At 39.1% G+C, this 5631-nt stretch overlaps 1 protein-coding gene across 1 annotated transcript in view; it reads right to left on the reverse strand.

Moving 5' to 3' along the window:
- The window catches only part of LOC106873291 (uncharacterized), a 128524-nt gene that overhangs the window by 86039 nt on the left and 36854 nt on the right, over positions 1-5631 (reverse strand). The gene's annotated exons all lie outside the window — the stretch shown is intronic.

The raw sequence follows: 5631 nt of genomic DNA on the forward strand, positions 1-5631 counted from the left end.
TGTGTGTGTGTGTGTGTGTGTGTGTGTGTGTGTGTGTGTGTGTGTGTGTGTGTGTGTGTGTGTGTGTGTGTACACGCGTATGTGTATATGTGCTTGTGTATGATAAATAATTGTCCTGAACGAAAAAATGTAATACACCATAAAAAAGGATAAAGATTTAATATACAAATAAAGGCAACACTTCCATTATCCCCACAAAAAGCTGAGTAGCTATCGCTTAAGTAGGATCAGAGTACCTCAGTGAGTGCTCCACTCATCTTCTGCTCCAATCATTCTCTGCGACTGGAACTTCCTAAATTCCTCGCGCACATTCCTGGCATTGGCCAAGCCGTGAATGGCCCCACATTATAGTGTTCATTATAATGTTCTAATTCGGGATGTAATTTATCAGTTTCATTAGGCTACCGTCAAGCTCTTACACTCCGTTAGGAGAGGTTAGGAATGAAAATAGCCATGGTTCATTACATCTTTCTTTCATTTTTCTCATTTTCCTGCAGTCTTTATTTCACTCCTATCATCACAATGCGATGGTGTAGAACTACTTACTCGATGCCTCCGATTGAACCTATCCTACATATACTGACCTGCATGGACTTGCATCTCCGAGTATTATCCACAAGTACACTCGTTTTTTCTTGGCGTTGACCACCTCAATTTCCGAAATTCTAGACATCTAGGCATTGACGTTATTTGTACATGCAGAAATGGCTCCCATGTGTACCAATTCGAGTGTGGTATCCCTCAATACATCTAACAGTAACTTAAAAGCCAAAAGTTCCAAAACCACTGGAGGGAGGTAAGTGTCATAATCAATGAATTACAGAGCCTCCTCAAAGAGGAACCTTGTCCTACAAACGAATCCGCAAGAAGTACGGAGACACTTCATGCGGAAATTATTGAGTTGTCTCGCAGACCTTCAATTTTGTGGTGAAGTTTAATTTCCCTGCGTTCCAGCATATTATTCTCCCTGGGGAAAAAGTTTGACGTTTCTTATCTCAAAGAGTAGACACTTTCACCTAACCTAGACCTGAACCGCAGAAGGTTTCAGAACGAATCAGGACAAAACAAGCATTGAGAAACAGTGGGCGTCTTTCAATAAGAGTCTACAGGACTGACCTTGAACACGTAGGACCAGCCATTCGCAGTCACCATATCTGGTTCGACGAGAATGAGAAAGGAGAGCCATGACTTACATGCTGAAAAGACTAGATGTTTCTGACCACATCAGATTGATCCGTCATTATAAGTTAAGAAGGTAGTCTTCAATGCAAGACTCCTAACACAGCACAAAGACAGATCAGATTCAATTGTGCGAACAAACGGGTCCTAGAGTGAATCTACGTTGCACTGAGTATTATATACGCTCCACCGTCCTCTAGATCATCCCCTTTCAGAACTGATGGTCAAACATTGCACACAAGGAAACAGCAGATACTATAGAAATTGACATTGACAACATGCTCAGTCGACCATCTTCAATCAATACAAATACTGTTGCGAATGAACCATGGACTTGACTGCCCACGTATACTTTCAAATTCCCAGTCACATCGCTTTGGATACAGATATCATTCCTTCAAGTACATCAACACAGTTTGATTTCTTCCAGTCAGTGTACAATGAAGGGAACTCTACTACAACTACCACCCTGCTACTGATCTTTTGTTGATGTTACATCTGGACGACGGCGACGATGATGATTATTTCTTAATTAGGTATGAATGAACAGAACTCTGTGATTGCTGACAATCCAATCTGGAAATGTCTATCGTCACATTACTATACACAATGATGATCGTGATAATGATGGTGACGATGACAACGACGGTGGCGTCGATGACGACTACGAGGACGATGATCATGACAATGAAGATGACTGCGACGGTGACGACGACGGCGGGGACGACAACGACGACGCTGATGATGATGATGATGATGATGATGATGATGATGATGACGACGACTTCTTAATTAAACATGTACTACCAATACCATGAGATTTTCGTTCCAGATTAACAGAAGAGGTAACTTAGTCACAAGTACCATTCACTAACAACAAAGGAATGTATTTGGAATTAACTCCCCCAAGTCAAGTAGCTTTATTTGGGCAACAAGTATACAAAGGTCGAAGAATACAGAATGACTTGCTAAATGCGCAGTTAAATAAATATGGTTTTACTAATTGCTTTACTAATTAGTTATCTCAAACCTAATTATTCCGCTAACTACGTTTCTCTTCCTCTTTAACATAGTTTTATTTAAACCAATGAGCACGTTAGCACGAAAATCTAAGTGAAGTTTCTCTTCACAGTACTTGAAAGAGAATATACTGAATAATTATGAGACCTGTTGATGGGAGAATCGATATATTGTCGAAATACCTGCTGAAGAACAGAAGGTTCAAGTGAAGTAACTAGCTACGTGCTGTGAATGTGTTACAGAGATTTTACACTCAGAGACGCAGCCTCCTAACCGACTTTCGTTGCCTGCATTGTTTATTAAAATGCTAACGACAGATTCCTGTAGTGTAAAATGTGTCACATGGTGGAAAGAGGAAGGTAAAAATAGGTGAGAGCTCCAAACGAACGCTACTGGCATGCACACATGCTTACACACACATGAATGCTACTGGCATGCATAAAAACACACACAGTGAGACAACAATTGCTGAGTGTATATGTGTTTGAGAGAGTGGGGTATGCACATATGTATCCTGCCATTAGCTTTTGTGGAGGGGGCGCATATTGACTGAGCTCCCCAACTATCTGTACATCAATAACCGTGTTCCTAACTTTTTTCGTAAAAGATATGCAATGGTATATCACAGATATAGGTGTTACCAACTATATAATTTCAAGTGCTCCTTAAATTATTTTATAATCGAAACGGAGGTCGATGCGTTACGGTATACGATGATTATAGAGCTCGAAAGTAAGAATGAAATCGAAAGAGGCAGAAAAGATACAAAGAATGATGAGGAAAGTGGCAGAGAGAAAAAATAAGAACTGGGAATAAAGAAAGGAGAATCAGGAACAATGAGAAGCACTTACTCGGGAATGCAATTAATGCAAGAAATGCAGCCTAGAAGTTGTCATATGACGAACGACGAAGATGAAGATCATAGGAATTATTAATCAAAAAAGACGGCAAAGTATGAAAGATGGTCATAGGCAGCAATATACTGCACAAATCAGAATGAGAAACCTGGGTAGAAGAGGACAGGCAGGATTTCCAACAAATTTATCAAAAGTTTATGAAAGAAATGACAGGATATTGGTACCGTGTGACGAAATAATTATGGGCCGTGGAATTTCCACGATGCTTCTAATTAACATAAAAGCGAATAGGGTCAGCCATATTGTTAATATAGAAGTGAGTACTGTTAAAGATACTAAAGTATTAAGAAAAGGCGGTGAATTTTTTAGTCACACTTGGCTCTTGATTTTTTATTAGCTTTTACATCTGCACAAAAAGCATATACACACATTTTTTACTGTTTAGTTATCTAATTCAATGTTTGAGATTATAAATCATAATAAAGATATATTTTAGTCACCTGAGATCACCTGAATGCATTACTCAAAAGTCGCTACTCTCTGCTGTAACATCGACACCAGCCAGAATCGGAACAAATCGTAGCAAATACGTATGTGTAAAGTATTTTTGAAAAATAAAATTACGATTCTTACAATTTTTACACTTTACCGTATAAATTCAAAGATTCCAGTGTGGGAATTGATTATATTAAAAGAATTACGACATCAATGTAATTCTGCTCAAGTATTTAATAGGGGAAACATTTTCTATTTGCTGACACATTTTTCTTTGTATATCTGTACTAAAGCACTCCGTTTAACAAATGTAGAACGGTTAAAATCTTGATAGGGAGAACAAGCGTCGCTTTCGGAAGATTTTGATCAGATCATAGAATCCTAAAAACAAAGTTTTGTACTGGACACCTGTGCAAACCACGATTCTATAAAGTAGTAGTAGCACCAGCGTGAAAAATTAGACCAGTTCCACATAAGGTCCCTTCAGAAAATTTAAAAGATGTTTAGCACTTACTAGTCAGAGGGGGTGATCAATGTATCACACGAAATAAACAAATCACCTATAAAAAGAAAGAAGATACGTCGGATCTCATCCACTCAGTATATCGCATGTGTGATTGCACAATATGTGTGAGTACATGCACAGGCACATATACATACGCACGCACACATATCATCACCATCATCCTCGTCATTCAACGTTCGCTTTCCTTGCTAGCGTGGATTGGACAGTTTGGCTGAGGACTAGCAATCCAGAAGGCTGTACCAGGCTCCAGTCTGATCTAGCAAGGTTTCTACAACTGGATGCCCTTCCTAACGCCAACCACTCCGAGAGTGTAGTGGATGCTTTTTACGTGCAACCGGCACGAGGGCCAGTCAGGCGGTACTGGCATCGACCACGCTTGAATGGTGCTTTTATGTGCCACCGGCACGTGAGCCCGTCAGGCGGCACTGGCAATGACCACGCTCGACTGGTGCGTTTTACGTGCCACCGGCGGGGACCAGTCAGGCGGCACTGGCATATATACATATATATAGAGAGAGAGAGAGAATATGAGGGGTTTAGCTCACTAGTGATCTAAACGAATAGGTACACTGAGTAAGTGTTATAATTGGTCATCCGTTAGGTTCTAGGTTTACAGCTGAGGCTGGAGCTAAGGATCCGTATTAGGCTTCATTATTAGCAAGTGTATATTATATTAGAGGGAAAAGGACACCAAACACCAAGCACCAAGGCAGGTCGAGTATCTCAAGTCATTTAGAATAATTTAGTAAGGGTAAAGTGAATTTGAAGTCTTACACCTGTTTCTGGGATATCCCAAGTGATAGGCTAGCATATCTGTGCACTGGGTATTCCTTCATCAGAAACAAGGTGAGTATGTATGAAAGTTCTAGACAGGGAAATTCACAGTTTATAAGAAATAAAATAGAAGAATAAAGAGTAAAAGTAGATAGAATAATACAGACAAGAAAATAAAGTTCACAGTTCATCTTTTTTCCGGAAGGTATGGAGGTTGGTCCGTACTTCCATGAAGATAGAGGCCCTTAGGTATAATCCCAGGTAAATCCAGGCAGTGTTTTGGCATTATTTTGAATGATGTGTCCATACTGAAGTAATGGATTAAGTGGTTAGCTAGTGTATAAATGGTGTACGTGGGTATATACAATGAGAATGAGTGGATAGAAGAGAGAGAAGGAGAGACAGATAAGGAATGAAGTAGGGGTGGAAAGAATGAATGAGAGCGAAAGTAAAGTAAAATCAAAAATAAAAATGAAAATGGAAAATAAAATATGTATAATAAAAATAAAGATAAGATGCCAGTTTTCGCTGCATTGAACGATGCTATGATTGTATATATTTTGGTAGTAAGAATTAAGTTTACGCTTATTGGATGAGGTAACAATAGATTGAGCGGAGAGGAGTAGGATAATTTCAGAGTAGATCTGTTGAAGATTGAATGGTATTTATGATAACGTCGGAAGTTAGAGTCTACTATTTGTAAAAAGGTTTTGGGTAAAGCCCTTAACGTTTAAAGCGAATGGGGATGTTAACCAGTATATATATATATATATATATATA

Source organism: Octopus bimaculoides, chromosome 11 (genome assembly GCF_001194135.2).
Source record: "Octopus bimaculoides isolate UCB-OBI-ISO-001 chromosome 11, ASM119413v2, whole genome shotgun sequence".
Classification (NCBI taxonomy): Eukaryota; Metazoa; Mollusca; class Cephalopoda; order Octopoda; family Octopodidae; genus Octopus; species Octopus bimaculoides.